Source organism: Hemicordylus capensis, chromosome 4 (genome assembly GCF_027244095.1).
Source record: "Hemicordylus capensis ecotype Gifberg chromosome 4, rHemCap1.1.pri, whole genome shotgun sequence".
NCBI lineage: Eukaryota > Metazoa > Chordata > Lepidosauria > Squamata > Cordylidae > Hemicordylus > Hemicordylus capensis.
The window spans coordinates 64293408-64303061 of record NC_069660.1 but is presented as its reverse complement, the minus strand read 5'-3'; positions in this window follow the sequence as shown (position 1 = coordinate 64303061).

Genomic DNA, 9654 nt, shown 5'->3' with positions numbered 1-9654 from the left:
GACTGTTTGCTAGGTTCATTTTTAAAAAATGGATAAAAAGGCATTGCACAAGGAAATGAGTTATATGCACTGGCTGACAAACCGTACTTCTAGAGTCTGTAGGGGCGTGACAACTCGCACAGTGCCCCTGTCCCCTTGCACGAGCACAACTGTGCAAGTAACTTTAGATTTTGGAGCATTTCTTTTGCTCTGGAAAGACTCTGCAGGAGTGGACACACGTCCATGTGTTTTAGATCTTTCAGAGCCCTTCTAGACTGTAGGGAATGTTCTGGAGAGCAAATCCTTCCTCCTTAATGACTGAAGTGGGGGCAGTCTAGAAGAAGAGGTTAAAATAATAATAAACTTTGCTTATGTTGTTTTATGGGCAGAGAGATAGAAACTCTCAAGGCATTCTTCCCAGAATTAATTCATAGCAGGCGTGGCTAAAGCAGTGTAATTTTTGAATTTGAAAAATCTATTTTGTATTTCCCCCAGTAATTTGCTTTTAAACTTCAAAGAGTTATCCAATTTTATTTGTTTTATAAGTTTAGTATAGTGTTTCAGCAGCAAATGCCTGCATTTCTAGCCCTCTGTTGCCCCAATTTCCAGGGAACTTCACATTACCACAGGTTTTTATAGATTGCTGTGACAGCATTCATGATTTGTATTTGGTGTACTGAAACAATAAGCAATTTCTGTATTCTCCTGGCCCCTGCTGATTTTGGTTTCTCAGCATTCTTATACACTTTATTCAACATCTGAAATAATCTGTCACGAATACATCATTTACGATTCCACTGTTCAGTTGCTGCTGACACTTGTGGTCCCAATCCCACTATCTCCAACAAGAAAACAATTATACAAGTAGCATGGGCTTTTGCAGCAAGGGGAGGCACACAAAAATCACTCCCCCTGCCCTCTGCATGCCCGCCCAGTCTGCAAAGCTACAGTCCGTCTTCAACTGCTGTATGGCAGTGCAACCCACAGAAACGGATTTATTCAAGCAGAACGGAGCATTGGTTCACTTACCGTGAAGGCTTCTTCTGGTTTCTAGGGCCCGGGACATCTCTATGGGTTATCCCTCTCGAGAGCTCCTAGGCAAGACAGAATCTGATTTGATAAAAGAGACACGCCCACCCTAGACTGAGGGGGATAACCCCACCCCAGTTCTTTCAGGCCGAGATACACAAAGGCAGATAGACCAGACGTAAAAAAAAGTACGGAAATGGGTGAGTAAAAACAAGTACATAAGGTTTATACTTAGAACCTGTACATTAGTAACAGCAGAAGTTTGGAACTCATCGGGAGCAGGTCAGAGCGTAAAAACTGGGTGGGCCGAGATGTCCCTGGCCCTAGCAACTAGAAGAAGCCTTCACGGTAAGTGAACCAATGCTCCATTCTCGGTTGCTAAGGCCAGGGACATCTCTATGGGACATACCACAGCGGGCCAACTCGGGTGGGCGCGCTCTGGTCTACTCCTGAGGAAGAACCCACTGTAACACCCATTTTCCAAAGTGGAGGGTGAAGCCCACGTCGCTGTTCTACGTATTTCGTCCACTGAAGTATTGGTGGAAAAGGCTGCCGATGTTGCCACTGCCCTAGTCGAGTGCATGAAGACGTGAGTAGGTGGTTTAAGGCACTGGGCTTTGTAGGCCATGGCTATACAAAACCGTATCCATTTCGTGATGGTTGCTGACGATACAGCCTCCCCATAGAATGCGGGTGGAACAAGACGAACATAGCCTCCGACACTCTGAACGAAGCTATCCTTTTTATATATGCCTTAAGGCAGTGCTGGACATCCAACTTGTGCCACTGCTGCTTCCAGGATGCGACGGGTGGGGACAGAAGGAAGGGAGAAATAACGTCTTGAGAGAGATGAAAGGTTGACGAAACTTTAGGGCAGACAAACGGATCTGGAATTAGTCTTATGGCGTCCTTTTGGAATATACAGAAGGATCTGCTAACGGAAAGAGCTGTCAACTCTGAAATGCACCTGGCAGAAGTGACAGCAATGAGGAAAACCAGCTTGAAGGACAAAATTAGTATAGGAATAGTCAGAAGCAGCTCGAACTAAGAGAACTGTAGAGCCTTGAGAACAATATAGAGATCCCACATGGGAAACTTGTGAACAGTCAGTGGGGACAGCAACGATGTGCCTCTCAAAAACCTCCATAAGTGAGGATAGAGCTTTAAGGATTGAGTAGATCCACTGGAAATTAGGCCAACCAAGGAGACCGCCTGTCTCCTAAGGGTATTCGGATGCAGCCCTTTTCCCAGTCCCTCTTGTAGGAATTGGAGACGGTGTTTTAGGCTAGTAGCTCCCCTTAGAATGGAACGTCTAACCGTCCATCGCAAAAAAGTCCTCCCTGTATACTGATAAATCATCTCCATTGAAGCCCTGCGGGATGCCAGCATGGTTTTCAGCACCTCCTCTGAATACCCATGTTGGCTCAGCATTCTCCGTTCAGTCTCCAAACGGCAAGCCGTAACCAACACAGGTTTGGGTGCAGTACCGCTCCTTGTGTGAGAAGATCATGGTCCGGAGGTAACTCCTAGTGGAGTCTGGTTGCCAGATGAAGAAGCTCTGGAAACCACGGCCTCCGGAGCCAGAATGGAGTGACCAGCAGTACTTTGGCCTGTAACAGTTGTACCCGTCATAATACTCTGGCCAGAAGTGGGACTGGAGTAAAGAGTACAACAGACCCCTTGGCAAAGGACTTGACAGGGCGTCTACAGCTACTGTTCCCCTGCAAGGGAATCTGGACATGAAAATGGGAAGCTTCGCATTCTCCGGAGACGCAAAAAGATCCATTATCACGGTTCCCATCCTCTCCATAATCTGTGTGAATATGCTCGAGTTGAGAGACCACTCTCCTGGACAGAGATCTGCTCAACTTAGCCAATCTGCCACCACATTCAACCCCTTTGACATGATGGGCGATTATGGAACTCAGATTCTCCTCCACCCAGAATAGGAGAAGCACCGCCTCCTGGTGTAGGGATCTAGTCCGAGTCCCTCCTTGTTTGTTTACCTATGCTTTGGCTGTTGTGTTGTTGGTTTTTACTAACGCATGAGCCTTGTGCAGCGTGGACTGGAAGGCTACCAGAGCCAGACGAATGGCACAAAGCTCACAACAGTTTATGCTGTGCCTGCATTCCATTGTGGCCCAACGGCCTTGCATGGAAAGGTTGAGGCAGTGAGCCCCCCAGCCCCTGCTGCTGGCATCTGTCATCAGGATTACCTTGGGCGGGTCTAGAAACTGCTTGCCCCAAAGTAGATTGTTGGGGACCAACCACCAACGAAGCAACTTGCAGAGGTGACTTGGTAAGGTAAGTAATAGCTTCCACTTCCTGGTGATGGAGGCCTGATGTGGTAACAGGAACCACTGAAGGTCCGGGAGATGGAAACATGCCCATTGAATTGAGTCCAAGGTGGCTACCATCAAGCCTAGCAGCCTTGCCAGAGAATTGAGAGGTGCCTTCGGGGCTGTGAGTGTGAGCCTGACCTCCGATTGGAGTGTGTGAAGCCCGTCCTGAGGTAAGATGAGACGGTCCGCTTCTGTATCCAAGATTACTCCCAGATGGCGAAGTTGGTAAGAGGGAGTTAGTTGACTTTTCTCCCTGTTTAGGAGAAACCCGTGGTCTTGTAAGGCCGAGATGGTCTTTTCAAGATCTTGCTGCACCTCTAGTAAGGTCCATAACTGGAGGAGTGGATCGTCGAGAAATGCAAATACTTGAACCCCCCGCAGCTGGAGATGTGCAACCAGTGGTGCTAAGACCTTTGAAAACATGCAGGCGGTGGGGAGCGAGGATAGTCCAAAGGGAAATGCTACATATTGAAAATGCTGGCCTGCATACTTGAAGAAAAGGAACCTCCTGCTGCCTGGGTAGATGGGAACATGTAGGTAGGCCTCCTTCAAGTCTATCGACGACAACAGATCTAGGTGATGTAGTGCCTCTGAGACTGAACTTAGGGTCTCCATGTGGAATCTTTCTCATCGTACCCATCCATTTAGAAACTTCGAGTCCAGCACAGCTCTTCTTGACCCATCTCGATTGGGGATGGTGAACAAGATAGAATAGGACCACCACCACCACCCCCCGCTCCTGTGAGGGTGGTACCTGCTCCACTGCTCTGATCTCCAGAAGGTGTTGAATTGCCTGGAGTATTTCTGAGTGTCCTGCGAAGGCACTCTGTCTTGGTGTTGGAAGAAACTGGTAGGAGGGAGGGGAGTCAAACTCTATCTTGTAGCCCTGGCGAATGATCCACAGTACCCAATTGTCTGATGCTGACGTTTCCCAGGCGTGGAGGAAACTGGACAAATGCCCACCAGGCTTGGTAGGCTTCCCGTCATTGCTGAGACTTAGATTGCTTGGGCTGCATGGTAGACTGTTTGAAGCCTACAGAGTGTCAAGGTCTGGCCCAAGGCCAGCGAAGTACACGGCTCGGCTGCTTGCTGTGGGTGAATGACAATTGTTGAAACTCAGCAATGAGTGGGAGTCAGAGGCTCCAATTTATGGAGCCAGTCGAAAGCTCCCAGGTGTCAGGATTTACGGCTTCTCAGCCTTCGATAACAGGCGCTTGCTCCTCCGCACCGCCTCCAGTTGTGACCTGTGTTTGAAACACCTGCGTTGCCGTGGCGTCGGTGGAGCTCCAATGCCTAAATCATCCCCCGATTGGTCGCTGACATTTTCTGCTGGTTCAGGCTGTTGAGTCTGTTCTGAACCGTCAGCTAATTCCACTGCAGTCGGGCTCTGCCCTTCAGACATTCCAGACTCGGCTGAAATGCCAACAGCTTCCCTTTCTTCCTCGCTGTCAGAGCTAGGGGACATGACACAGAGCTCTTGAAGGAGTAGTGTTGACAGTTCCAATATCCTTTTTGATTCCTGTTATCTCTGTCCCAGCCGCAGAAGGGCCAGAACCCTCGAAAGGGCTGATTAAATTGAAAAGGTTTTCAAAAGTATGACTTTTCCAGTTTTCTTGAGGAAGACGGGATAGTCTTTTGCTTGTCCCTAGACTCCACCTGGACGTCTTTTAATTCAGCATCACCGAATAATCTGATAGAATCATATGGCACTGTAGTCAAGTTGTTCTTAGATGTAGTATCCTCTTGCCAATTTTTTAACCAAAGGTGGCATCTTCCCACCACCGATGACGCAGGTACACGTGCCGAAAATCTAATGGTGTCTAGGGTAGTGTCAGCCATAAAAGCCTGTGCTCTTTGGATTTTAAGCAGTTGCTGTCTCATCCTGACCAGGTCAGAAGGCGGGTCAGTGAGCAGATCGTCTATCCATAACATGGAAGCTCGCGCTGCCATAGACGGAGCCAAAGAGGAGTTATCGTGGACACACCTAAAGGCTAATTCAGCCCTCTTGTCAGCCAAGTCCCATAAGGAGTTCTCTCCATCCTTTGGGACTAGCAAACCCGATACCAATTGGGCTATTGGGGCATCTGCATTTGGAGTTATTAGCATGTCTGACACTTCCTGTTGAAAGGAATAAAACTTGTTAGCAGAAGACATAGCTTTGAGGTTTGTGGCTGGTAAGAAACATTCCTCTTTTATGACATTCATGAATAACTCGGGCATGGGCAATAGCATGTCTTTGGACCGTGCTTTAGGGAAGACAAGGTCCCCCTTGGCCGAAGAAGCAGAGTCCGGGCTGGCCTTTGACTGCAGGCCTATAGTCTTAACAATTCTGGACATTAGTGGAACGAAGTCCTCTGCCACAAAAAGACGCTGGGAGACAGAAGAGTGTTCCATTTCTTCCCCTCCTGACCATTCCCCCTCCTCATCGAGGGGGGCATCTGGATCTGGATCAATGCCCTCAGCCCTGTTAACAGCTGCCTCCTGAATCAGAGACTTGGTCAGTAAGAATGCTGGATCCAACTCTCCGAGAAATGGGTTGAGTCTTATCGCACAAGTTCTGATCTGAAGTCTCAGATGAGTGTGACCGCAGTTTGCATTTGGTTGTTTTTTGAAACTCACAATTTTTATGCTTGGTGGTTTTCTTTTTGAGGGATGGACTAACGGAATCACTTGAAGATGAACTGTCATTAGTAGACCTATGCCTTCTCCGTTTTTTAGATTTCTTTCCCTTCTTGGGCGGGGGGGCGGGTCTAACCTGCTGCACAGTATATATAATGGCATCTCTAAACCACACCTGCCACTCTGATGGGACCGCCTTAAGTAGGGTGAGAACGGAACCTTCAGAGCTAACATTAGTCTCAGATATTCCCTTAGACGCGCTCCCAGCCTTGTCTGATATAGGTTTCTCCCACCCGCGGGCATCCCATGTTGCCTCCTGTGATGAGGAAGCCTGAAGGCAGGAAGACTCTCTAGCTTCAGCACAGCCCCCCTTTTTAGGTAAAAATGGCGGGCTTGTCTGACTTGCACACCATTTTTGAGGCCAAAGAAGAAGCAGCCACCATTTTTAACTCACTGCACCCTCCCAAGACTCGACTCTCTGCAGACGTTGGGGGCGGGTTAGTGAGAGGAAGTATCGAAAATGGCACCTCTGCAGTCGAGTGGAGCCCTGGAATGGTGGAGGTGCTCCGGGCTGCCGTAGAGCGTGTCTCACAGCTCAAGGGCAGGAGACTCGCCACGGCCCCAGCAGCGTGCAGCGTGTAGCGTGTGCGGCTAGGAGGCGGCCATCGCTGATGCGGAGCAGTCAAGAAAAAACAAAAAAGAAACCGTGCACAATAATGGGACAGGGGGGCCTCAAAAAATGCCAGAAAATGCAAAAACACAAGCTATGCTGTATATAGGAATCTATATGGGGGAAATAGACAAAACACGTGTATCCATTTTTTCTGTGACTGAAGATACTATTTTAATAGTCATAGAGTAAATAAATAGCAATAACAATTGTCTTGCAAGTTATATCTTCATATACATATATCAAAGATATTACATCTCAGTAAATTGAGCAAAAAATCACCGTTGAGGATGAATACAAATTCAATTCACAACCATTCATGTATTTGAAAATACAGCGTAAGTATGTGAAAAAAGTATGTTGCTTTTCTGTATTGAGAATAAAGTCTTGCAATGGTGGAAAAAAACCTTGAATGAGTAACAATAACAATTGTCTTGCAAGTTTTTTCAAATGTAAAAAAAATAGCATCTCAGTAAATTGAACAAAGACTTATTTCTTTTCTCTATGTTTAAGAATAAAGTCTTACAATGGTGAAAAAAGTCCTGAGAATGAAGGCTTGCAATGGTGAAAAAAGTCCTTATAGGCAAGCCCAGGATTCTTGAGCCCATTTTGGAATTAGTCCTTCTTCAGAGAACTACAATATTCTGTTAAGATAAGACAAGCACTTGCTAATCCTCTGACCGGCAACTTAAATAGATAGCCGTAATAATAAACATAACATCCTCCCCCTTGTACACAGGTCAAGACAAACCAAATTTCATCCTCCCTGAGCTCAAACAACGATAGCTCGACCAACAAATCTTTATGGAGGCAGCCTTTCCTCCTATACCTTGCTGAGGGGAAAAAAAGCTTCCTAACCTTCAAGCACCAAGGGCTTGGAGATATATAGCCCAGCACCAATTAGGATGCTTCATACCAGGTGGGGCCACCTCCAATTAGATCTACAAGAAAATTAATATAAACATTTCTGCACCAGCTGTGAGATATCACCGCATTCAGTAAAAATGCAACTTTTTCTTGCTTTTTGGATTGTTGCCATGTCATACTGCTAAGGCTGCATAAGCAGCCTACCATGTGAAATACAGAAAACCGCTATCTACAAATAGCAAGTCTGCGGTAAATTCCTTCAAATACAGTCAAAGACATCAACACATTCAATGTAAATACACCTTTTTCTTAATTCCTGGCGAATAATGTTTTTAATCTTAAAACTCAGGGGTGTAAAGTCTGAGGACCATATAAGGCGGTTCTTTTTTTATGAGGTCTTTCTTCCAACAGCTGTCTCCTCCTTTTACTGCGCGCTTTCTTTTTGGCTGCAACAACCACTTGTCTCGGATACCCTCTGTCTAATAAATGTTCCGTAAGAATTTCTGCCTCAGTCAGGCAGAACGGGCAGCTGTTTGGCGGCTGTTAGCGCTGCAAGTGGCTTGGGAACAAACAGGACAGAAGGCTCTTTAGTGGCTGTTTCTGCTGCAAGCATTCCTGGTGGGCAGGAATAAGGAGGCCCCCAGAATGGTCTAGAGACTGAGCTGGTCCAAAGTCTTTTTGTCCAACACCCCTCTGTACAAGAACTACCTGGTTTTTGTTGGTCAAGCATGTAAAATAGGGAAAGTCTGTGAAGTAGTGGGAAAAAGGGATAGAAATATGCAAAATCAGAGAAAGTAGGTAGAAAAAGCTAAGAGGTTAGGAAAACGCTGCTAGGTTAGGTTAGGAAAAGGAAAGATTGTGCTATCGAGTCGATATCGACTCCTGGCGACCACATAACCATGTGGTTTTCTTGGTAGAATACAGGAGTGGTTTACCATTGCCTCCTCCCTCATAGTATGAAATGATGCCACTAAAGTGAGCATCCACCTCCAGCACTTTTTTCCTATATTGCTGCTGATTACAGGTGATTACAAATGTATATTCAAAGGTGCTCTTACCTCTGGACTTCAAGGCCGAAGTCCACAGCTTCCACACACCTTGGGGGCCACCAAATCCTCTTTAGTCTGTCCTGGGTGCTGTGACTTGTACCCTCAATAACCTATGTGTTAAAAAATGACACTTAACTTGCAGCGGGGGGTTCCAAGGACCTTTAGGTCCAGGTTCCAAAATTACCTAGGTGCACCTCTTTGAAGAAGCAAGATAGAAAAAGTATTGACGCTTTTGAACTTTTGTGCTGGAGAAGACTTTTGAGGATACCATGGGCAGCTAGGAAAACAAACAAGTGGATCATAGAACAAATCAATCCAGAATTTTCACTCCAGGCACAAATGACCTGGCTCAGACTATCATACTTTGGACACATTACGCGAAGATTCAGCTCCCTTGAGAAGTCCATAATGCTGGGAAAAATTGAAGGAAAGAGAAGGACGACCAGCAGCAAAGTGGACAGACTCGATTACAACAGCAATGAATGCACCACTGAGAGACCTTAATGGCCAGGTTTGAAGACAGATCATCCTGGAGAGAATCTATCCATGTGGTCACTAAGAGTCCACACTGACTAGACAGCACTTAATCAATCAATCATCACCTCTGTATATATTTGCTAGGCACAGTCTGGAAGCACACCAGCGGGGATTCGTAGGAACAGCCTCTTGCTCCCTAGGCAAGTTGCTACCCCACTGTGCCTCGCAGCATATAGATATTCATCATATTTGTATTATGACCACCACCTTTATTAGACCCATCGTGATCACACAAACTTGTGGGGAGGAAGTTTTCAAAATATCTAGCACTATTCATCAACCTGAATGGCAAATCAAAGGGTGGCGGGGAGAGAGAAAAGAGGAATCTGTCCATAATAGCAGCCCCCAGGCATCTTTAGCCTAAATGTTTTAGGAGTTAAGTAAACTTAAGATGATGAGCCTGCCTCATTAGGTGCTACATACTGCAATCAGGACAAAGGGCACCAATAAGATATTGCCCCCTCCCTGTTCTAAGAAAAATATAGGAAGCACTTACTCGGTTCTCCTTCTGGTACGATTTGGAGAATACGGGTCCCTAGTAAGACAAAGAAAAGAAATAAGG